The 26,125-nt window shown below is 43.9% G+C and overlaps 1 pseudogene; it reads left to right on the forward strand.

The window, feature by feature from the left end:
* Positions 1 to 3,359: 3,359 nt before the first annotated feature.
* Positions 3,360 to 4,634, forward strand: LOC129473087 (transcription factor BTF3-like; annotated as a pseudogene).
* Positions 4,635 to 26,125: the final 21,491 nt, after the last annotated feature.

Below are 26,125 nucleotides of genomic sequence, written 5' to 3' on the forward strand. Positions count from 1 at the left end.
TGTCTCTATGTTTGGTTACTTTGATTTTTCCTCTCATCTCTATCTGAAAGTGGAATACATTTCCTCGGAAGAAGCCTGACTGGAAGCATCTGCAAAAGCAATATGGACTTGTCCTTAATAGGAAGAGGAGCTGCTGGCCTGGGCATGGAAGGGAGAACAGGAAGGCCAGGGGCTAAAAGCACAGAGATGGGGCGCAGGGAGGTGGCCAGGGGTGGACAGAGTGGGTGACCTGGATACTGTGAGGAGGATGTTAAAACTGCTAGAGAGAAAGCATGGGTGTGTTAGGCCAATCTTGCATTGCTATAAAGGCATACCTGAGACTGGGTAATTTATAAAGAGAAGAGGTTTAATTGGCTCACAGTTCTGCAGGCTGTACAACAAGCATGGCACCAGCATCTGCTTGGTTTCTGGCAAAGCCTCATGAAGTTTTACTCACGGCAGAAGATGAAGCAGGATCAGGCACATCACATGGCCAGAGTGGAAGCAAAAGACAGGGATGGAGGAGGTGCCACGCACTTTTAAACAACCAGCTCTTGAAAGAACTCACTCATCACCAAGGGGATGGTGTTAAGCCATTCATGAAGGATCTGCCTTCATGATCCAAATACTTCCCACCAGGCCCCACTTCTAACACTTGCGATTATAATTTTACATGCGATATGACAGGGACACAGACCCAAACCATATCAATGGGCTTGAGGCATGGAACAGATCATTCTTTGCACCTCATGCTGTCTTCATTTCTTCCCCCTCTGGAAATGAGACCAAACGTGAAGACTGGACACTTTCAGGCAGGTGGGACCCCAAATGATGGCCTCTGGGGGGAACCATCTGTTACCAGGTGCCCCATGGGGTAGTGATAAAGAAGGTGAACCCCGGAGCTCAACTGCCTGGGTGCAAATCCTGCTGTTCCGTGCACTTGCTCTGCAACCTTGGGTAATTTAGTCAGCCTCTCGGTGCTTTCGTTTCCTCATCGAGGGAGGGAGCAGTAAGAACATCTGGCTCATGGGAGGCTGCAAGGGACCAAGTGCATGAAAGGTTTAGAATAGCACCTGGTGGGCTGGGCATGGTGGCTCGCGCCTGTAATCCCAGCACTTTGGGAGGCCGAGGCAGGTGAATTAGCTGAGGTCAGGAGTTCAAGACCAGACTGGCCAACATGGCAAAACCTCATCACTACTAAAAATACAAAAATTAGTCGGGTGTGGTCGTGGGCAGCTGTAGTCCCAGCTACTTGGAAGGCTGAGGAGGGAGAATTGCTTGAACCCAGGAGCTGGAGGTTGCAGTGAGCCAAGATCACACCATTGCACTCCAGCCTGAGTGATAGAGTGAGACTCTGTCACACACACACACACACACACAAAATAGCACCTGGTGCCTAGCAAGGGCTCCACACCCAGGCATGGATGCATGTGCTTTCTATGACCCCTTAAGCCCATTTCCCTGTAACACATTTTGTAGTCTCATCCTGATTTCTGACTGCAAGAGAACCTGGCATAATTGCTTCTTTTGTTTAAATCAGTTACGGCGGGTTTTTTTTGGTTTGTTTGTTTGTTTTTGTTGTTGTTTCTTTTTTTTGAGACAGAGTCTCACTCTGTCGCCCAGGCTAGAGTGCAGTGGCACGATCTCAGCTCACTGCAAGCTCCATCTCCCGGGTTCACGCCATTCTCCTGCCTCAGCCTCCTGAGTAGCTGGGACTACAGGTGCCCACCACCACACCCAGCTAATTTTTTTTTTTTTTTTTTTTTTTTTTTAAAGTAGAAACTGGATTTCACCATGTTAGTCAGGAGGGTCTCAATCTCCTGATTTCGTGATCCACCCGCGTCGGCCTCCCAAAGTGCTGGGATTACAGGCATGAGCCACTGCGCCCAGTTACGGTGCTTTTAGCAGCAAGTAATATAAAGTGGCTTCTTCAATATGGATGTTCATGCTTACTTAGCAGGAAATTCAGAGGTAGATGGTCTCTCCAGACTTTTCTATGTCTCCTAATCTTTTTGCTTGATTTTGAGCCATTTAGGTGATCATCAAGCCAGTGTACCAAGGTTGAGCAGAGAATGGAGAGATGGTAAAAGCCAAACTGGCCCATTTATGAGGTGCGGCCGCCATGGAGAGGAATGACATTTTTTGAAAATAAAAGCAAAACATGCCTGGGTTCATGTTTCCAAGTGAGCACTGTCCTTTGAGGTCACCTGGGAAGCAGGGCACTTTTTACTCAGGTGATTTTGAACTCTTCTCCTGGAATCTTCCCTGGAGGTAAATTATAAATCACATTCACATCTGAATAAGATTTTTTTCCCTCTTTTAACTTATTCGAGATGTTCTCAGTTGGACAAATATTTTGCAAGTCTCCATTGTAGGCAAGCAAGGGAGGAAACCATCATTTATTCATCAGCGACTGCTTTCCAGGGACTTTGTGTGGGTTATTGAGTCACCTCACAATGACTTTGAGGAGCTGGCATTACCATCTCCAGTTTAAAGATGAACAAATGGGTATCTCTTTTTTTTTTGACTTTTATTTATTTATTTTATTATTATTATTATACTTTAGGTTTTAGGGTACATGTGCACAATGTGCAGGTTTGTTACATACGTATCCATGTGCCATGTTGATTTCCTGCACCCATTAACTCGTCATTTAGCATTAGGTATATCTCCTGATGCTATCCCTCCCCCCTCCCCCAACCCCATAACAGTCCCTGGAGTGTGATGTTCCCCTTCCTGTGTCCATGAGTTCTCATTGTTCAATTCCCACCTATGAGTGAGAACATGCGGTGTTTGGTTTTTTGTCCTTGTGATAGTTTACTGAGAATGATGTTTTCCAGTTTCATCCATGTCCCTACAAAGGACATGAACTCATCGTTTTTTATGGCTGCATAGTATTCCATGGTGTATATGTGCCACATTTTCTTAATCCAGTCTATCGTTGTTGGACATTTGGGTTGGTTCCAACTCTTTGCTATTGTGAATAGTGCCGCAATAAACATACGTGTGCATGTGTCTCTATAGCAGCATGATTTATAGTCCTTTGGGTATATACCCAGTAATGGGATGGCTGGGTCAAATGGTATTTCTAGTTCTAGATCCCTGAGGAATCGCCACACTGACTTCCACAATAGTTGAACTAGTTTACAGTCCCACCAACAGTGTAAAAGTGTTCCTATTTCTCCACATCCTCTCCAGCACCTGTTGTTTCCTGATTTTTTAATGATGGCCATTCTAACTGGTGTGAGATGGTATCTCATTGTGGTTTTGATTTGCATTTCTCTGATGGCCAGTGATGATGAGCATTTCTTCATGTGTTTTTTGGCTGCATAAATATCTTCTTTTGAGAAGTGTCTGTTCATGTCCTTTGCCCACTTTTTGATGGGGTTGTTTGTTTTTTTCTTGTAAATTTGTTTGAGTTCATTGTAGATTCTGGATATTAGCCCTTTGTCAGATGAGTAAGTTGCAAAAATTTTCTCCCATTCTGTAGGTTGCCTGTTCACTCTGATGGTAGTTTCTTTTGCTGTGCAGAAGCTCTTTAGTTTAATTAGATCACAAATGGGTATCTCTGCGTGTGTGCACCTAATTTCAGCTGGTTCACATGAGATCCCCTGAACACCCACCCTCGACCCCTGCGCTGCCCCTTATCTGCTCCGACAAGATGAAAGAAATAATCATGAACCAAGGAAAACTCTCCAAACTGCAGGTACAAGTGCACATTGGCGGGAAAGGAACTGCCGGCAAAAAGAAGAAAGTGGTTCATGGGACAGCCACAGCAGATGATCAAATCTTCAGTTCTCCTTAAAGAAGTCAGGGTTAAACAATACCTCTAGTACTGAAGAAGTGAATATGTTTACAAACCAAGAAACAGTGATCCACTTTCACAAGCTTAAAGTTCAGGCATCTCTGGCAGCAAACACCTTCACAATTACAGGCCGTGCTGAGACACAGCAGCTGAGAGAAATGCTACCCGACATCTTAAACCAGCTTGGTGCAGACAGTCCCACTAAGTTAAGGAGACTGGCTGAAGCTCTGCCCAAACAACCTGTGGATGGAAAAGAGCCACTTGCTGCTGGAGAGGATGATGATGATGAAGTTCCAGATCTTATGGAGAATTTTGATGAGGCTTCCAAGAGTGAGGCAAACTGAATTGAGCCAACTTCTGAAGAAGATAAACCTTGAAGAAGTTCCTGGGAGCTGCTATCTTATATTATGACTGCATTTTAAGAAATTTTTGTGTATGGATCTGATAAAATCTAGATCTCTAATATGTTTAAGCCCAAACCCTTTGGACACTGCAGCTCTTTTCATCTTTTGCTTATACACTATTTCATTCTTTGCAGCTAATTAAGCTGGAAAAGCCTGGGAATAAAGTTTGAAACAAAGGTTAATAAAGTTATTTGCCTAGGAAAAAAAAAAAAAAAGGCCAGGTGCGGTAGCTCACACCTGTAATCCCAGCACTTTGGGAGGCCAAGTTTGAAACAAAGGTTAATAAAGTTATTTGCCTAGGAAAAAAAAAGGCCAGGTGCGGTAGCTCACACCTGTAATCCCAGCACTTTGGGAGGCCAAGATGGGTGGATTACCTGAGGTCAGGAGTTCAAGACCAGCCTGACCAACATGGTGAAACCCTGTCTCTACTAAAAATACAAAAATTAGCCGGGCATGGTGGCAGACTCCTGTAGTCCCAGCTACTCGGGAGGCTGAGACAGGAGGATTGCTTGAACCTGGGAGGCGGAGGTTGTGGTGAGCCGAGATTGCGCCACTGTGCACCATCCTGGGCAACAAGAGCAAAACTCTGTTTCAAAAATAAAATAAAATAAAATAAATCCCTGTCTTCATGGAATATATATTCCAGTGAGAAGATGAACAAATGGAGGACCATGCCAGTCAAGTGACATTCCTAGTGACATTCACCAGAACAGAGTCATACTTTGGATCCCATGTTCTGTGACTTCCTCTTCACCACGCTTCCTCCACACACGTAGCAGCTCAAGGGTTTCTGATGAGTGGGGTAGGTAGGAAATGGCACAAAAACCACAGATGACACAGAACGCAATGTGTGTCTAAGAATGTATGCATGTTTTAGTAAAAGGACTTTAGAGTTAGGAAAGATTCACTTTAGCTGAGTATTGGAGAACTTCATGGAGGGGTTATCACTGGACCTGCATAGGCTGGAATGGGGGCCCAGCAGTGGGAGGCGCAGGGTCAGAAGGGCAAGGAGGAGCTTGTCTGAAGCACATGGTGGGCATGGGGAGAGGTGTGGGAGAGGGCTGGGACCTTAGGTTCGAGCTGGTTTGTACAGGCTGAAGACTTTATATTCAATTTCACAATCATTGCAAAGCCCTTGCAGACTTAAACAAGGAAATGCTTTATTCAACAACATTTTAGAAGGATTAATGTGACAGTGATGTGATGGAAAAGAGATCTTGAAGGTCAAGAGACCATTTAGGAAGCTATGAAAAGTGTCAGGACATAGCCTAGTGTTTCTAAGACATTTGGATTTCATGGACCAGCCAAGTTTCCCCTCAAAACTTAAAGAGATTGACCTAAGTGTCCTGATATTCTATTTTTGCCAAATAAGGGCATAGACAACAATAACAATAACAACAACCACCTAGTCCCACTATCACTTTATAAATAAAAGGACATGCTAGCTTCCCTAAGCAGGAAGGATGTTGTTGCTGTGTAGACAGTATTTCCCAAAAAGGACATCTGGGACTTTACATGAACATATCATTTCTCCTCCCAACACACACATGCACGCACTCATGTACGTACATGTGTGTTTTCCTCATTTCACAATAAAAAGGCAAGAACTTGGTTCTGGGCATGTCACTGGTCCTTCACCCAGCTTCTAGGAAGCACTGCAGTAGACTCTAACAGGGAACTCCCAAACAGCCCATCTGGAATGCACCTTCCCAATAGCTGCTGCTGAAGGACCACACCCAGGAATCGATGTTAATACCATGATTCTGCCTGGTAGTAAAGCATTAAAGCTGGGCTCCTGGGGAGGCCAGTGCAATCCATTGGCTGGCCAGTGTCCATTGAACCTCTCCTTTCTGAATCTGAGCAAGTGACCAAGGCTGTATTTAGACTGGAGAACAGTTGCACTGGAAGGTCATGAGGGGTTGGGATAATCATCTGGGGACATAAACAAGCTAGAAAGGCAGGGGAACAGGCCAAATCTGCAGAAAGAAGCCCAGGTAGGAAACCACATGGCCCCAGAGGAGGCAAAAAAAAATACTGGAAGCACAGCTGCCTCAACACCTTCCCAGGTCTAATCTCATTTCCTATGAGGCCCCTTGTATTTCCATTGTGTGTCAGTGAGATGTGCCTCTGTCTTTTCATAATCCCCTTAGGTTGATTGGTTATTTCTTTCTTGCAACCAGAGGCTTGACTAGAATTGAATTCAAGACAAGCACAAAGATCATGATGCAAATGAAAGGGACAGAGGGGAAAGAAACAGAAAACAAGTGAGTAAAATTTGGTAAGGGATTAAATCGGGTAAAAAAAAGCATCAAATGTTACTCCAAGGTCTTGACCCAGGGAAAGTAGGTGTGTCAGAATCAGAAAACAGGAAACCCAGGAGGAGTTGCTGGGGAGGGAGTGAGTTGTTGAGTTTGAGGTGCGGGTAGCAGGTGGATGGTTGGTGCAGAGGAGCTATCCAGAACTCAGGCGAGAGTGACTACAGTGGGAGAGCGTGGGACGAGAAGGAGGAGCAAGTGGAATAAGACCGGCACAGGGACTTGGGTCTGGGCACTGGATAACTGATCTGGGAGGGGAGGGATTTGGATGCTCCCAAGGAGTGGCGTTGAGATGGTAAAGGTGAATGGAGGCAAGAGAAACCAGAAAAAGGAGCCCGGAGAAGATGAAGGACTGAGGCCCTGCTGGTTTCTGAGCCCCCAGCACATGCTCAGCAGATGGCTGTGGAATGTCTCTGAGGGAGAGAGCATATACTTGATAAAGAGTTCAGATGGCATAAATTGTGGGATGCTAGAACAATTCTCATACCTAGGGTCGCGCCACTACATTTTAGTAATTCTGGTATGAAAATCAGAAATGGGTGAGTTATAGGGTTTCAGGAGGGAGGAGCTGGGAAGAGAGAGTTAATGGATAACATCCAAGTATACACCTGTAATCCCAGCACTTTAGGAGCCTGAGGCAGGAGGATCACTTGAGGCCAAGAGTTCGAGATCAGCCTGGACAACATAATGAGACCCTGTCTCTACAGAAAATTAAAAACAAGTTAGTGGGGTGTGGTGGTGTGCACATATAGTCCCAGCTACTCAGGAAGCTGAAGCAGGAGGATTGCTTGAGCCTGGGAGGGTGAGGCTTCAGTGAGTGGTGATCACACCACTTCACTCCAGCCTGGGCAGCAGGGTGAGACCGTGTCTCAAAAAAAAAAAAAAAAAAAGAAAAAGAGAAAAGATAATTGCCCAAAATGAAACTTCCTGAATAATCAGTGGATTACAATCATTTCTATTTTTCAATGGTCTGATGACCTTGTGTTGAAGGACATGCAGGGTTTATTTCAAAAGGAGATTCCTGGGTCCTTGCCTCGATTTCCTGAATTAAAGTACTAGTGCTGAGGCCCAGAACCTGCCTGTTAAACAAGCTCCCTAGGTCATGTGTGTGCCCACCAATATGTGAGAACTTGTCTCCATTATCCTGAGAGGGCTGACTGTATTCTTTCACATGATTTCCTCTGGAAGCACTGAAGAGGGGTTCTTGTACCCATCTGTTAGGAAGAAAATCAACCATTTCAAAGCACGCTGCAAATCTGAAGCCTTCCAGGCACCACTGGCAAGATAAAGGATAGAATCCAGGTGGTGTCTCCTCTCCATATAACTAGGCCAAAGATAGCAACTAGGAAGGTTTTTGCTTCCGCCCAGGAAGACTCACTGCTGGGTCCCACTTCTGCAGTGCTTGCTGGCATCATGGCAGGGAAGAGATCTGCCCCTCTCTTTCCAGCCTCCCGAGGAAGCCTCTCCACAAACCTGCTTTCAAAATCATAAGAGCGAAGTGACTCACATCTGTAGGAATCACAGTGTGACATCAGGTTTGTGGGCAGGGAAGGAAGGTAAGCTCCATTGCCTCCTATCATGGTGTGTGGCCTTCAGGCTGCAAATGTGCATGCCTGACTGCCTAAGCCCTTTCTTGGGATCAAAGTCATCTGGTTCCACCCACAGACATCATAGCTGCCCTTGCAAGAATGTCCTAAGCTGGGCATGGAGGTGCATGCGTATAGTCCCAGCTACTCAGGGGGCTGAGGCAGGAGGATTGCTTGAGCCCAGGAATTCAAGTCCAGCCTGGGTAACATAGCGAGACCTCATCTCTAAAAATAATAATAATAAATACATAAACAAAAAATAAGAATGCCCTCAGTTTAAGGTTAAGTTTTGACAAAAAGGCATCCACATCTCTCAGGCAATACAAGAGCAATGAAACTGACTTTGATGTCTCTGTTGATGGTGTACACATTGCATCATTAAAGATTGTTTGGGCTGCAACCAGCTGAAGATCCCATGACCCTTGACTTAGAGCACTAGGAATGGCCCAGGGTGAGTTCTGTGGCTCTGTGATAACCCCAAGGGTCGAGGCTCTTTGTGTCTTGTTACTCTACCATTTTTGATATGTCAGCAACATCCTGCTTTCTAGTCAAAGATGACCACCATGTTTTCTCGCACACCATGGAAACCCAAGCAGGAGACGAGGGAGACTTGGCAAAGGGTCTCCTCCCCCTGAACCTTTCTCATCAGGGAGAGGGACCTTCCCTAGAGGCAGGCCTTGATCACGTGATGACTCCAGGGCCTATGACTGCAAAAGGGCACTCACTGCCATACATCAGGTTTCTGTTATTAATGAAAGGGGACTGGCCACTGGTAGGCCATAAAAATGTGTCCCACATAGGGAACAGATATTAATGAGTAAAGAATTCAAAGGACTTCATTTCCTCCCACCAGACCATTGCACCCAGTGGAGAAGCATGTGTGGCCAGGGAGCAGCATGAAGGTGAAATCAGAACCTGTCCTTGAAGCACTCTGGAAGTATGAGCAGGGGTGCAGTCAGGACGGCCCGACTCTCTGACCCTGCAACTGAACCACAGGGATCTCTTGTATGTGTCACTGTGCTTCTTCAATCTTGCCATCACTGTGCTGAAAAAGCATCCCTGGGCCTTTGTGGTGAAGCCACTGGCAGAGTATCAACAGTCTTTCCAATGTACCAGTCCCACAGGGACCAGCCCCGGCTCCTTTACTTGGTTCATCATCACACAAAAAAGGCTCCAGAGTGATGAATGGAGGGAATGTCTATACAAGCTGGGAGAGGCTTCAGGGATGGGGCATGACTCTGAGAAGCTCCACATGCAAAACAGGGTTATGATGGTCTAGGAGCCCAGCTGCAGGGAGGTGGGCAGCCGGGAGGTGGGCTGGGGCCATCAGGGAAGTGACTGACTGCAAGGGCAGGCTCAAGGTGAAACTTTGAGAGCCAGATCCCAAGGCCCTTGGATCTGGCCTGTTACAGCAAATGGAGGAGTAAGGCAGAAAAGTCCTCTAGGGCTGTCTTCTACTCTCTCCTCCAACAGATTTTCCCTGAGCATTTGCCATGAGCAAGACTCTGTTAGCTGTCGAGGTTTCAAGGGAAGGTAGAAAAGACAGAAGCAAACCAATGATAAAGGTATCCATTGTCTTTTAGTGACTTTCATACTCGCTCCCTCTCTTTTTTATTCTGTGCATCTCATTATCTAAGGGCTCGTTTAGTACCAAATGCTTTTATACATCATCTCATTCAAATCTCTCTGAGGTTGGCAGTGTTATTTTTGTTTTACAGCTGTAAAAACTAAGGCCAGAGAGGGAAAACGAGTGACCCAGGGCCCCACAGCTAGCGACATTCAAATCCACGGGGTCTATCTTAGTGACAAAGCTGGCATATTTCTTCCCCTCCTTGTGCCTGCTGAGGTTTTTTTGTTTTGTTTTTTGTTTGTTTTGGCTTTTGACATTTTACAATATTTTGCTATTTTTTCCTAATCAGGCAATATACATACATATTTTAACAATCAACTAGTTTAAGATTTATGAAAAACAGCGTTTTCTTGCCCACCTTCTCCCAATTCTTCCTGCTCCCCAGAGGCAACCACTTCCAAATGTTAGCCAGTTCAATTCTACATGTAATAGGAGAACGGCAATTTTTATTGATGTGTTGATTTGAGACATTTGGCATCTTCTGGTGATGAAGTTTTGTCTCTCTCTACTGGACACCATCTGCCTCTTCCGGATGTATTCTTCTCACCCTTGGCATTCCCCCAAGAGGCTGACCTGTATGAACACAGTGCACAGGCTGCCTGATCACTGGCTTCTGGGTTGGGTGTGGTTCATGAGAGGCATCGGCAGGAGACTGGATTGGAGGGAGATGCAGGGGCCAGAGTGTTTACTCTCCTAGATAAGCCCCCTCCTCCTCTTCTGGCAGGCAGTGCTCTCCATATAGCTGCTCTCTTAGGTTCTAGAAATTGCTCCTCCCTTGCCCTTGAGCTCTCATGCCTAGAGGTGGCAATGACTGCCTGCTATTGTCAGTGCTAGGTACTGCACTCTCTGTTTTCCTAAACCCTTTTCACACTTTTACGAATAGTCCATTCATTACAATCCGATACAACTTACCCCCACACCATCCCCATACAACTATACACTCCCCTTCCAGTATCCTCTCAATATAATTATATCATATTTGTTGACATCATTAGTTGGACAGTATTTACATTATTAAACTAAATAAATATTGCTGACTACATAGCCAAGTAGAGAGTTATCAGTCTTGAGTACATTTCCTTTTCTAAACTAATTTTTGTTTTTCCTGCATTTAACTGCCTACTTTTAAAAAACGACTTAGTTTTCAATACATGGGTCTTTAATTCTTTCCACACACAGCATCAGATATGTTAAATGCATGTACATGTTGTTTTCCTGTTTCAAACATTGTAAATTCTCTGTATCTTTTTCTTTGGGTGGGGGGCAAGTGTGAAGTAAACCAGCCTCCAAAATAAATAGAACTCAATGTTATGGATTCTAAAATTAAAATCTTAACAAATTAACAAAGTGATAAAAACAGGAAGTTTAGCTCTCAAGGATCCTTTATTGGTCTTAAAGGTTTTACTCTCTTTGGCAAATATTGTGACCACTTTATAGATGCTACATATTCTACTAGACAAATGCTATGACCTCTTTCAAAGTGTATCATCATCCCCCCTTTTAAATAGCACATTTGAAGAGTGCTGACTTTTAGTTCTAGGGTCTGCCTTCTCCTTACCTGCTGAGTGTCACAGGATCTCTTCCCTCCTTGATTATCTCAAGGAGATAAGTCAACTTTTGGTTCATAAAAGAAAGTCAGTTGCTTTTATTTGTTAAAGACTTGAAGTATGGGCTGGGCGTGATGGCTCACGCCCGTAATCCCAGCACTTTGGAGGCCGAGGCAGGCGGATTACCTGAGGTTTGGAGTTGGAGACCAGCCTGACCAACATGGAGAAACCCCATCTCTACTAAAAATACAAAAATAAGCTGGATGTGGTGGCGCATGCCTGTGATCCCAGCTACTTGGGAGGCTGAGGCAGGAGAATCGCTTGAACTCGGGAGGCAGAGGTTGTGGTGAGCCGAGATCGCCCCATTGTACTCCAGCCTGAGCAACAAGAGCAAAACTCTGTCTCAAAAAAAAAAAAAAATTGAAGTGTAGTAGGCCTCAATCTCTGGCTTCCTGCAATGTAGATCTTATCAACATAAGATCTATATTTAAAAATTCTGAAATTGTAGTCTTATTTTTCACAAACTTTTCCTGGAGACCCTTCCCTGGAGACCCCTCTTAGTCAGCTGCATGCTGGACCTTTCTTTCAACATTATCGGCTATTTCCCCTTTCCCTCTCCTGTGCTGGATGTCCTGTCTCCTGGATTCCATACCCTCCTATTTCTTAATTTACTCCTTTGTTTTGCTGGAGCAGATCTTCTAGCAGCTTCGTAAGAAAGCATGCATGGAAGGTAATTTTTCTTGAGTGCCTACATGTCTAAAAACGTATATGTCCTACTATTCACTTGAATTGTAACTGGACAAGTTTAAAATTTCAGACTATAAATGATCTTTCCTCAAAATTGTGAAACATTGCTCCACTGTTTTCTGGTAGTAAGTGTTGCTGGAGATAAATCTGAAGCCACTTGATCCCCTTTTCTTGGTTTGCTATGTGTTCCCTTTAGAATTCTCTTTTTAACTCTGGTATTTTGAAATTTACGGCACAGGACTTTGGTGTGCCAAAAAAGGGCACATTTTTTTTTTTTTTTTTTTTTTGAGACAGATTCTCGCTCTGTCGCCCGGGCTGGAGTGCAGTGGCGCAATCTCGGCTCACTGCAAGCTCCGCCTCCCGGGTTCACGCCATTCTCCTGCCTCAGCCTCCGAGTAGCTGGGACTACAGGCGCCCGCCACCGCGCCCGGCTAATTTTTTTGTATTTTTTAGTAGAGACGGGGTTTCACCGTGGTCTCGATCTCCTGACCTCGTGATCCGCCCGCCTCGGCCTCCCAAAGTGCTGGGATTACAAGCGTGAGCCACCGCGCCCGGCCAAAAGGGCACATTTTTAAAATTTTATTATTTTAGTGGGGTTTTTCAATTTGAGAATCTTAGCTTTTAGTTATAGAAACTTCGTTATAGGAACTTTTCTTTATATAGAATTTCCTTCCTTCCAATTTATATATTGCCTCGGGAATTCCTACTATTCAATTTGAAATTTGTGGATTGAGATTTTAAGTCTCTTCTTTTATCTCTCTTATTTCTTTTTTTCCTCTGGTTCTGTTTTCTGGGAGATTTCTTTGACTTATCTTTCAATTGTTTATTAGAATTTTAATGATCCAATTTCTTGTTTTCTGATTACTTTACATTAAAAGCATTTTATTCTAGTTTTACATATTCAATATCTTCTCACTCTTTCTAAGGAGAGTAATCTGGTTTATTTTTATTTTAGAAGTTTTCTTCTCTTTCCTGCATTGTCTCTGTTTCTCCTGGGTTCTTATTTTTGTTGCATCTGTTTCGGTTTCCAGATCTTGAAGTCTTACTTTGCCTGCCTAGAGACCCTTAGCTGCTTGGAAGCTCTGTGTTTTCAAGATTGGGCTTTTAACTGGTGGGCATCAAAGTAGGGTAAGTGGTGAGCTAGATTTTTTTGTGGGGACTCTCATATTTCAATATCTAAAGGCTTCCTTTTTTATTTTATTTTTTTTTCTGGGACCGTTTAGTCTATCCGGGAAACAAATGTCTATATCTGTACCCTGGTTGGTAAAATGCTAGCCGTGAGCAGGGGTGGGGGGAGGTGATGAAGTGGGGATCCCTGCGTGTCTCAGTCTCCACTGTGCAAACTTACCCCTATCCCCCATCCCTTCAGTTTTATTGACCCCTACTTTACACTGTGTCTGATGACCCCAAGTCTAGAGAATTTCAGGTTAATTTCTCCCAGAGTGTAATTGCCAGTCCCTGGCTGGGGTTGGGTGGAAGTGAAGTGGTATGTATGGGCTGGAGGGTAGTTGCTTCAGTCAAAGGAAGAAAAGGGCACATGGCGATCCAACTAGACCGTGTTCTGACTTTCACTCTGCTCCCTTATTTCACACCCAAGCCTTGCACCTGTCTTTTAAGGCATCTGGTGCCTTAGCTTATGCTCTCAGAGTCCTGGAAGAGGACTGGTCTCTTCTCACACCCTCTTCTCCCCCTTCCCCTTGCAGGCACCCTAGCTCACAACTTACTCCTAAATCTGTACCATTTCTTTATCTGCTTTCCATCTTCCAAAATAATAGTAATAATAAGAAACACCTGCTGACAACTCTTCATCTGATGTCTTTTAATTCCTTTCCTGCCTCTGGAGGTCAATCTGCTATATTTAGTTAGAAGTCCCAAAGGCCATGCTTTGAACCATTAGGTAATCCTGCTTTCTGCAAGACAACTTCAGTATCTGAGAGTTTTTTCCTCCCGTAGTAATAACAAAGTCATTTCTATCTTTCTGTTTACCACAGCCGGTGGCAAAGACTCTCCTTGGCCAAGGCTTAGTCAGGCTCCTCTGAGCTCTCTTATCGACTAGGCTTCGGCCTTGGTCTTAGTCATTGCCGAGCCTGCACTGCCCAGTCCTGGCAAGAATCCTGTTAAGTCAGTTTAGCAAGAACCCCTCACCCTTGATTTATGATCACCCTTAATATCTGATCAAGTTCTTAATGTACCACATTTTCTTTTCTCACTGCACTTTCACACTTTCATTTCTAACATCTCTCACTTTTGATGTATATATCCTTGGCCTGCCTTTAGCAAGAATTCTGTTAGGTCAGTTTTGCAAGAATCTCTGTACCCTTGATGTGTGCTCTTGGTAATTTTTCATCCAATCATCCCCACCTTGTTCCTTGGCCCCAGCAGTCTTTGTTGTATTTGGAGTTGAGCCCAATCTCTCTCCCTTATTGCACTGTCCCTATTGCAATAGTCCTTTAAAAAAAAACAATTTTTTTTTTGGCAGAGACAGAGTCTCCCTATGTTGCCCAGGCTAGTCTCAAACTCCTGGCCTCCTAGGTGATCCTCCTGCCTCGGCCCTCCAAAGTGCTGAGATTATAGGTGTGAGCCACTACATCCTGCAGTAATCTTGGATAAAGTCTTCCCTACCCTTATAACAAGTGTCAGAATAATATTATCACTGGCATTTGGGAAACAGTGCAGAAGCAGTGCAAGCAGGGACTGCATGAGAATGGGAAAGCTAGCCTTTGCCTTAAGAACCCGCTGCTTGACATCATTAGACAGCTGCACAGGAGGTAATTTTCTGGGGCATGGTTTTTCAAACTGTGAGCTGCAACTATTTACTAAGTCACATCAACATTTTAAAATGATATAGAATAGAGTTAGCACATACCATCCTGTATTGCCTGTAATTAGGGGAAGTATTGACTCATAAACCTTTTGTTTCAGCTTATGTGTCTGTGCACCCGGTCACGGTGTAAAGATATATATATATATGTATACTTTTTACCATGTAAACTGGTAAAATAAAATAAAATGATAAAATAAAATTATAGAAGCCACTGGTCTAGGAAGTAGATTTGGACCTTTTGCTTTTTTTTTTTTTTTTACCCCGAAGAATAGCTATACCAGTCAGGCTGATACTATTATCTCTATTTTAGAGGGGATGGGTTTGGTTAGGTAAAATCTCAACACTGAGTGCTAATATGTCAATTTCTTAGTCTCTATTTTACCATAACCTTGTTAGCTTTTCCTTTGTTTAAAGCATTTTCTTAACTTTGTCTTGCTTAAGAAAGCCAGGACATGTAAGATTCGAGCTTCATTTCCAAAGCGAATGAACAGATACATGCTTGTCAGTATTAGACTAACAAACAGATCAAAAGCAATAGGCAAAACAACCCACACATGCCTAGATGGGGTAAAATGAAGCCTTTGTGAATCATTTCTTTTGTAAGTTATTAGTTCTTGGGAACCTAAGGAAGGAGTATGGGATTCCTACCTCATGGTGGGTGGTAGGAATTGTGTGAAGCATTAGTGGCAAGATTGAATGCTTAGACTCACAGTATAAGTAAAACTCATTCTATAGACAATTCTACACTTTACCTGGATTCTTTAATTTAATTCACCCGACGTGAGATAGGTGTACTGATTGTCCCCATTTTGCCAATGAAGAAACTGAGGTAGAGTGAGGTTAAACCACTTGCCTAGTTCAGTGTCAGGACTGAATCTCGGCAGCCTGATCCCAGGGCCTTGACACTGACCAAGGTTGCAGTGTTGTCTGCTCCTGGAAGTTCTCACTGACCAGTTTGCAAAGTGGGATTGCTTTTTCTTTTTCCCCTTCTTTCCTTCCTTCCTTCCTTCCTCTCTCGCTCTTTCTTTCTTTCTCTCTTTCTTTCTTTGAGACGGAGTTTCGCTCTTGTTGCCCAGGCTGGAGTGCAATGTCGTGATCTCGGCTCAGCACAACCTCTGCCTCCCAGGTTCAAGCGATTCTCCTGCCTCACCCTCCCTAGCAGCTGGGATTACAGGCATGTGCCACCGTGCCTGGCTAATTTTATACTTTTAGTAGAGACAGGGTTTCTCCATGTTGGTCGGGCTGATCTCGAACTCCCAACCTGGCTAATTTTTGTATATTTAGTAGAGACAGGGTTTCACCATGTTGGCCAGGCTGGTCTCAAACTCTGGACCTCAAGATGCAAGAGATGACACAGGTTTGGTGTTTTGTTTGTTTGTTTGTTTAATGATAAAAGAGAAGAGCAAAAGAGAATATGGTTGAAAGGACAGGAATAGAACTTTCAAACATAATTTTCAATCCCTAATACAAAGAATGGTATTCCAAATCTGAACACTCTAAAAGAGAGAATAATGCCATTCCCCTTCATTATTAGAAATAATATTTTTATGTCTATTAGGAAAAAAAAATCACACAATTTTAATGTGCATCAGAAGCATCGGGCTGATTTTTTCCACTCTGGATTTTATTTTTAAAGTCAGAATTTGTTTCCTGCCCTTCAAGTGCTCCACTGCTGATACCAATAGTGAGATTGTGTAATTGGCAATAAATTTCCTACATGAAGAGCTTCTGGCCAGCTCCTTTTGAAAGCCTAGAATGTTTTGCTTAGTTGGGCTTTTCCGTCCCTGCAAAGTTAGTCTCCTGCAAATTTGTGTCCACTTCTGCAGGAGGGAATTGGAAGGCTGAGGAGAAATTTGTTGGTGATGAAGTAGCACAAGACAAGGCACAAAAGATGGAGTGGGGGAGTCCAGGAGGCTGGGAGGCAGGCATAGGGTAAAATTGTTGAAAAGAGACACTATAGTTCTTTATTTAAAAAAATAAAAATAAAAAAGCATCTGAAGAATTTGCCAGTTCAGCATTTATCTAGCATTTCCTTCTCTGGGGCAGTGATTCCAAATTCCCAGCCTGTCAGGAGCTGCAGCACCCTTTGCAACTGTTTGCTTGATAATAGGATTCTCTTTTCTCTCTCTTCTTAGAAATAATGCCTCCATTAAAATAAAACTAAAGTGAATTTAAATTTTCATTGTTTGGAAATACATATTTTCAAAATACAAGGTTTGAAAAAAACTCCCCCTGAAATAATTCTAGTCCTTTCTAGGGAGTCGTGAAACTAGCTTGTGGAGAGTAGCCTGCCTTCAGGCTTTCATAATGACCTGGTGAGTCAGCACTGGCGGACTTCCCAGGAGTCAGTTCCCACCGTGGGGAATAATTTTCCATTTCTGGGGGAGTCCCTCCAGGAGACACCTCCTCTGCTTCTTCAAGTCAGAGAAGTGTTCTGCCCTGCCATCCCCCAGCCTCCTGCCAGGTTCCTGCTGCCAGCCTCATGCTGTGCTGTGTATTATAGAATTTTTAGACTTACTGCTTCTGCTTAATTGTTAACTCTTTGCCAGAGAGTTTGTGCTTGCCCCTTATGTGTATTGGGGTAAACTTTAATTTCTGTTTTGGAGGCTAGGGCTCTTGACTGTCATAAGTCTAATAAGAATGCCACAGAATCAGGCCGAGCATGGTAGCTCATGCCTATAATCCCAACACTTTGGGAGGCCGAGGCAGGCAGATCATCTGAGGTCAGGAGTTGAAGACCAGCCTGGCCAATATGGCGAGACCTCGTCTCTACTAAAAATACACAAATTAGCCGGGCATGGTGGTGCACACCTGTAGTCCCAGCTATTTGGGAGGCTGAGGCAGGAGAATAGCTTGAACCCAGGAGGCCGAGGTTGCAGTGAGCCAAGACTGAGCCACTGCACTCCAGCCTGGGCAACAGAGAACAAAGTTTTCAATATTGGGATGTCTTTTAAAAGACATGTATTTTGAGATAAACTGAAGTGATTTAAATATATGAGTGGATAACAAATCTTCACTTTCTGCACGTGTATCCCAGAACTTAAAGTATAATAATAAAAAAAAATATGAGTCCATGTGAAATACTTTTTGATGCAGGCATTCACCAAATTCTTCATGGAGACACACATAACGTCCTGAAATCTGAAAGAAAACAGTTGACCTGAGACAATGCATAGGTTGAACTGGTCAGCAAAGTGACCACTTGTGTCTTTCAAAGAAACTTGTTTCTGAACAGTGGAGCAAGTACTGCTTTGAAAGAAGCAATGATTTGGAACTAAGAATTCTGGATGAATGCCTGTTGTTGACTGTGCTGGATAAACGAGCTCTGTACAAAGAGGTCCAGGTGCCCTGAGCAGGCACAGCATCTTTCTTGTCGCATGTAAGTCCGCTGTCCAAATACCTGATCTGGGGTGCGACTGTACACATCCTCCTGATTTGTTAGCTCCTTCTTGGCTAAGGTCAGAGATGAAGTTCAGAACAAAATTTAGATACCTGGACACACTGAAATGCATTTCTTTTTTCGCTCATGCAGCAGGCCTGTGCAGAAGACCCTCTTTGGTCATTGCTTAAGGCCAGCATTTCCTTAAAGGGTTCACGACTCTGGAAAAGTTGAATATAAATAGGGGAAGCCCTCAGCAAAGCTCTCAGAATTGTTTTCCCTGTTTCAAGCTTTCTACTCCTTGTTCTCTGTGCCTTCCCTCAACCCTCCTTTCTCTTCTTCCCAGTCATCCATTAGGCATTTTACAACTGATGGGCTGTTCATGTAATGATTGCTATCCTAAAGGATCATCAATGGGGCCAAGCCATTGGGTGGACGGTTGAGGCACAGGGGACCCACATGTGCCAATCTCTCCAGAGTTGTTTGCTAATTGCATGGGATAAAAACACCTTCGAGATGGAGAGATCCAGTGGTCACCACTTGGCTGAAATGGTCAAACTTGGCGGCACTCATCATGACACTACCCAACTCTGTGGGCCTCCTGATGGGCTGCAGCATAAAGCACACAGTCTCACTCAGGGCATGCTCTTGCCCAAACATTCACTCTGAATCTCATCAAGCCTCTAGACCTATCCTTCAAGTTACTGGAGATACGGGGGCAGGCCAAGGACAAGCTACACAGTAGGATGAGGAAGCAACCCGACACATCAAGAATAGGGGAAATTTTACAAGAAGACTGTCCTGGACTCAGGAAGAAAATCAACATCATGATTAAAAAGTGTGTGTGTCAGGGGAGTGGTTGGGAGGACCGTTCTAGAAGAAAAGATTAAAGGAGTCTAAAGAGACATAAGAATCAAATGAGGAATATTTACCTCAGATCCTCAGTCAAAACAACAGCCACCAATAAGGTGATGAAGAACAGGAAAAAAAAAAACATCTAAGAGAGACATTTAAGGAAGAGTTGAGGAAATTGGAATATGCACTAGATATTAGGTGACAGTAGGGAATTACTGTAGGGAATTTCTGAGGTGCGATCATTGCATTGCGGCTTTTTAGAAAAATATCTGTTTCTATTTTAAATTTTTGTATTTTTAGTAGAGATGGGGATTCGCCATGTTGGCCAGTCTGGTCTTGAGCTCCTGACCTCAAGTAATCCGCTGGCCTCGGCCTCCCATATGTCTTTTAGGATTAACGAATTCACAATCAGTTCCAAGGATGAAGTAACAAACACTAAACTAGCAAGTCCAATGTATAAGAAATAGAACCCACTAACATGCCTGAATGTCCACCCACACCAGCCAAGCAGACCTTCCGGCAGCTGGGCAAATCCTGAGGAATCTTGTGAAGCAGGTCAAGGGGTTGCCTGTCTTCTGGGTTGGGGACCAGGAAAGGCCAACTGAAGAGTCTTCTCGTCCAAGTTGCTGTTTTGTGAGGTTTTAGTGTCTAGCTTTTTTTTTTCATTTTTTTATTGTTGTTGTGTAGTTCTCACCTCACATGAGAGATTCCAGCTCTTCTGCTGTTATCCCAATAGCCTTTGTAATGCGATTACATGGGCAGCTTCTAACCTGCTCAGTCGTGGGGGAGTAGAAATACATGATTGGAACTTCAGGGTAAAGGTGACAGGGTGAACCCATACAAATACAAGATTTTCCCCAAGTTTTAGTAAATGAAATAAAACATGACCCACCAGAAAGTATCAGAGAGAGAAAATGTAAAGAGGTCACATAAAAGAAACAGTATTTAGAAAAGCTTTTCAATGATATTGTTGGAAGGTAGGGGATAATCAAGCAATGCTTTGAAATATCTAAAGGAAAACTAATTCTATCCTAGAACTCTATGCTCAAACTGTTACTTGAGTGTATGGGAGAATAATAGACATTTCCTGGGTATGTAAGGCTCAAAACGTTTACCTCTCATGTTATTCAAGAAGCTATTGGAGGATTGGCTTCTCCAAAACAAGGAAATAAGAAAGAAAGATGCATAGAATGCTAGAAAAGGGGGAATTAATACGTGAAAAAGGTGGAAGGATCTTTCAGACATCCTGGGAGGACTGCTTCACCCTGAGCAGAGAGGGCAATCATTCCTGATCTAAGTCATCAGAAACCTCCAGAAGAGTCCCAGATGGCCCAATAACCTGAAAATATTGAGAGGTTTAATAGGTGGTTGAGAATTTGGGATTGAATTAATGGAAGGTACAGAAAAAACTAAGCAAGAGAATGATTATTAACTTCTAGAAAAACACAGTTTTTAGAAAGAAAAAGTCATCATAGTATACTATGTGGCTCAGTTGTGAATGGCATCTTCACAGTCATGGTAATGTAAGCAGTGGATAGCGATCCAATTAAACTTAATAACAGAAAATATTGGTGAGGTAGGAGATCAGCAGGACTTGTTTTCTGAGCACTCGTTCCAACCCTTCTGATCAAACAGGATCTGGTCAAAACAGGATGTTTAAAGATACTGAACAAAACCAGCTAAAACCAAGATGGCAACAAAAGTGACCTCAAGTTGTCCTCACTGATTGTTATACGCTAATTATAATGCATTACGTGCTAAAAGACACTCCCACCAGCACTACGACAGTTTATAAATGCAATGGAAATGCCCAGAAGTTACTTTATATGGTTTAAAAGGGGAGGAACTCTTGGTTCCAGGTGCTCCTCACCCCTTCTCTAGAAAATGTGTGAATACTCCGCCGCTTATTTAGCATATAATTAAGGCATAGTTATAAATACAGCTAGCCAGCAATTCATGAGTGTTACTCTGCTTATAGGGCAGCCCTGCTCTGTTTATGGAGCAGCCATTTTCCTATACTCTGTTGCACTAATAAACTTGCTTTGATTTCACTTTATTTTGTTGGCTTGCTCTTGAATTTTTTCCTGTGTGAAGCCAAGAACCCACCTGGGCTGAGCCCTAATTTTGGGGTTCACCTGTGTCATTGGTGGTAGGATGGGAAGACATGGAAGGTATGTATACCAGTGTATGTTGAGGATGTAATATGAAAGAGACCCAAATGGCCATCTTCCAGAGTCGGAAGTCCATAGCAAATGCCTAAAGCTTAAAAAGATCAAGAAATTACAATATAAGCATGTTATTTAGAGAAATGGAGATAGGTACTCAAAGGCTTCACTAAAAGAATTGGCTGTTCTTGCTCCACATAGTGGTTAATGAGAGGTGGGGGACATCCTGCCTTCTTTTATGTAACAGCGCTAAAAACTGCACCAAACAGGAGCCCATTTTCTGTAACATTTTGGCTATGACATTCTGGAAGAATTCTTCTGACTTCATCACTATAGGACTTCATGCTCTGGGCCAGAGGTCACAAAATGGTGCCATAGTAGTGGGTTTTTGTATGACTCCCATAGCTTTATATTTTTAATAAAAATATTTGAATTTATTGACAACAATTGCAAATCAGGAGATTTAAAGTAAAATACCAGATTTCTAATTTCCCTTGAAAGAAATCAGAAGATTCATCAAAACAAGTGCCTGCCCAACGACAACAGCTGACTGACACCGGGACAGAGCTGTGCCACTCAGGCAGCCAAAGGCCCCCCCTGGTATTCACCTGCTCCCCACCTTCCCCCACTGGCGTTTTTGGTTACCTGCCTGGCCTCTGTAGGCATTTGCATACAGGTGTCAAAATACTGCTTTTCCTACTTCACCTTTTGGAAGCACTATAAGGGATTTTTTTCTCTCTTTTCCTCCCCATTAGTTTTCTATTCCTTCATAAGACAAATATTATGCAATCTATTAGGGATAGTGTAGCAGAGAGACTTTGGTCACTGCATGAGAAAGAACCAGTTACGAATCCAGATTCTACCAAGTTCTCTGACTGTGAGCAAGCCACTTAATTTCACTGTATCTCAGGTTCCTTTTGAGTTGAATGGTCATATAATTGTTGTTGCAAGGGTTAAGCATGATAATTTTCTGAAGTTGATTGCCCACTCCATTGTTAAAAGCCACAACACCTAAAGCAAATTATTAAATAATGGATTTGATTAAATATCTTCAGGCAGATGTAGGTATTCCCAAAATTTTTTTCATCTCTAAGAGACAAGACAAGATTATGATCATCTAAGGGTCTTGGCCCATGGCTGTTCAATGTTGTGAGTGGGTATAGTCTAATTGTTTTAAGTAAGTTGATTTATTGGGGAAAAGAGAATGCTGAAGTTTAAAGTTTCAAGCCTAGAACCCATGGACCCTTAGTTAATCAGTTTCCACAAATATTTACCAAGGGTCTCCTATGTTTCAGACACTTTAATGGGCTTCAAGTAAGGTACATGTTGTTGTTGTTGTTGTTGTTTGTTGTTGTTGTTGTTGTTGTTTGAGATGGAGTTTTGCTCTTGTTGCCCAGGTTGGAGTGCAATGGCGCGATCTCAGCTCACCGCAACCTCTGCCTCCTGGGTTCAAGCAATTCTCCTGCCTCAGCCTCCCGAGTAGCTGCAATTACAGGCATGTGCCACCACGCCCAGCTAATTTTGCATTTTTAGTAGAAATGGGGTTTCTCCATGTTGGTCAGGCTGGTCTCAAACTCCCGACCTCAGGCAATCTGCCCGCCTCGGCCTCCCAAAGTGCTGGTATTACACACGTGAGCCACCATGCCTGGCCAGTACATGCTTTTTTCTAAGAGGAACTCAGAGTTTAATGAAAAATGCGTATTTATAAAGAGACACATGACTAGTTGTGGCAGTAAGAATTTAGAAAAGAGGGAGACTTTTTAACTGTGTGATTCTGTACATTCTAGAATGTGTTCCTGGATGCTGTCAGGACACACTTCCTGGGCTTTCTGTAGAATAGGATCAGCAGTTATCGATTCACAAAGGGTCAGAAGACTGCTTTATGTGACCCTATACTTCACAGAATTTTAGAGTTGGCATCTTTAAAATAATAACAGGGAAAATGCTGGGCCATTCGCAGATGTTCAACAAATTCTTAGAATATGTAAGCAGGAAGTCAATTTCATCAACTCCGATCCATCAAAAATGATTTCAAATAAGAAGGGTGGCGCTGAGAGACTGAGTGACTAGGTTAAGGTTACACAGCTTGCTAATCACCAAGCAAGGAGTGCACAGAAATGACTAGTCTATTGCAGGGAGGAGAAGAAAATATCTTTCAGATTTGCCCTGGAAAGAGAGAGAGAGAAAAAATCTTCCACTGCCTTCTCTATGGTGATGGCTGGTGTGAACACCTGCATCCTACCTAAGTATTTAACTTGAGACACGTGAATCCTTTCATTTATTAACAAATATTTGGGCCGGGCGCGGTAGTTCACACCTGTAATCCCAGCACTTTGGGAGGACCAAGGCGGGCGGATTACAAGGTCAGGGGATCGAGACCATCCTGGCTAACACTGTGAAAACCCGTCTCTACTAAAAAAAATACAAAAAATTAGCCAAGCGTGGTGGCAGGCGCCTGTAGTCCCAGCTACTTCAGAGGCTGAGGCAGGAAAAGTGGCGCGAACCTGGGAGGCAGAGTTTGCAGTGAGCTGAGATCGTGCCTCTGCACTCCAGCCTGGGCGACAGAGCGAGACTCCGTCTCAAAAAAAAAAAAAAAAAAAAATTGGTGGAGTGCCTACCTGTGCCAGGTAAGGTTCTGCAAAACCCTTTCCCCAGCAAAACATAGCAAGAGCCTGGCTCTCATGGAGCCTGTAGTCTAGCAGGGCTGGTGGCAGTGGGAGCTGGGGCCAGCCACAAACAATGGATGCAATAAACATCACAGTACTGTGTATAGCATGGTACGAGGTGGCGGGTGCCATTGGAAAAAGTCAAGCAGAGCAGGCACGGTGGATGTTATAGGGCTCTGTCCAGACCTCCTCTTCAGGACCAAGATATCCCCATCCCCGAGCTGCTGGGATATCGGTGGTTGGTGACTCACAGCTGCCTCCCTCAGCTTCTGGAAATAGTCTTGCTTACAGTTATGCCCTTCCCAGGGTGATGCCCATGACCAAGTCGGCCTGACCTGAGATATAAGGCCCAGCCCCTTTCCTCCATTGGAGACACTCTAGGGCCTTCCCAGCTCCAAAGCTCCCTGTAAGGCTGGCTCAGTCCTCACTGGCAGCCAGCCAACCACACAGGGTGCCGGCTTCTCTCTCCCCATCTTGCCTTCCCAGCTTCCTCACAGGTGTGTGCTCCCTGAGCACCCCCCAAGAGCCTGCTGCATGCCTCTCTCTCGGTCTCAGGCTTTTGTTCCAGGGAACACGATCCTAGACAGCAGGGTAAGAAGATCAGGAAGGAGAGGATGACAGCACGGCCATTGTAAACCTCACTGGGAAGGTAACGTTTGGGAAGAGCTTGAAGTCATGAGAATAACTTTAAATTGATAAAAACATAATTAAATGTTTCTGTTGCTTTTGTCTTTGGTTGCTTATGGTGAAAAACCAAGGCAAATATCTCTTTTATCAGGAAAACACACTAATGGGCTTAAAACATAGTGTGAATGAAGAGATTGAAGACTAGCAAGGTATATTGCTCAGCACAAAAGAATGAGAATTCCGTGATTCCCCTCTGGCAGCCCTAAAGAGAAGGGGCTGGGCCTCCAGAGGGGAGAAGGTGTAGGGCAACAGTACTTGAGAGAGGTGAGGACCCCAGCAATCTGATAAGAGGCCTGGACCCAGTGCCAAGAAATTGGCAATGATTTCTAGGAACTCGAGGTCTGGTATTCCATTTTGAGTTTCTCCCTGTACTCATGCATTGGCCATCACGCACGATGCCACATCATCTTGGGGAATCTGGTGGGAAGAGAGGTGCTTTGTTTGCACCGGGTTATTATGAAGAGAGGGCAGAGGCCTAAGACTCCCCAGCACCAAGCTGGAGTCAGGTGTTGTCGCAAGAGGCAACGCAAACAACTACCTGGACCAGACCCTCCCTGGATGGTTAATATTGGGACTGCTGGTCTCTGTGCCGTCCTGTGAGATTATAGCTTGCGTATATTTAACTGACTATTAAAGGAAGAGGAGCACCATATGGCTGTAAAACCTGGGGAGATTTAGGTTACAAAAGAAGCATGCGCATTTAGAAATCTTACACATTCAGAGGTATTATTCATCTCTAGCAATAGCAGAGAGTGAAATAAACATATTTAAGTAATGGCAACAGCAACAAAAGACTTTTAAGCACACTTTCAAATTTTGCATTGAGAAATATGGTGAGACCTTTCAACTTTCTGTTTCAAAATCCAAACCCATTCTGATGAAAGCTCTTTACTCATGAAAATTTTTGTGCATGTGACTAGGATTTTACTCTACACATCTCAGACAAAACTCCTTTCATTCCACCTGCCGCTGGGCAATGCTCTCCGAGGGGAGGAGGAAGCTCCTTCCAGAGTCCTGCCAGACATCAGCACAGGCCCTGGGGCGAGAACTGGTCACCTCTGCCTATGCTGGGTGGAGAGGAGAGGAGTTGGATGAGGAGGGACATTGAATTTAAGGAACAAAATGAATTGACCCTGTTTTGATGCTAACTTTTCCTTGGCTGGTATTCTATGTCCAGAGAAGCAAATGGGGTGGTCCTGTACCTTTCTCAAATGGTCTCTCCTCCTCCTCCTCCTCCTCCTCCTTTTTCTCTTCCTCCTCCTTCTTCTTCTTCCTCTTCCTCCTCCTCCTCTTCCTCTTCTTCCTCCTCCTCCCTCCCTTCCTCCTTCTTCTTCTCCTTCTTCCTCCTCCTCTTCCTCCTCCTCTTCTTCGTCTCCTTCTTCTTCTTTTTTGAGATGGAGTCTCACTCTGTTGCCCAGGCTGGAGTGCAATGACAGGATGTCAGATGACTGCAAACTCCGCCACTTGGGTTCAAGCGATTCTCCTGCCTCAGCCTCCTGAGTAGCTGGGATCACAGGCATGTGCCACTATGCCCAG

Source organism: Symphalangus syndactylus, chromosome 23, assembly GCF_028878055.3.
Source record: "Symphalangus syndactylus isolate Jambi chromosome 23, NHGRI_mSymSyn1-v2.1_pri, whole genome shotgun sequence".
Taxonomy (NCBI): Eukaryota; Metazoa; Chordata; class Mammalia; order Primates; family Hylobatidae; genus Symphalangus; species Symphalangus syndactylus.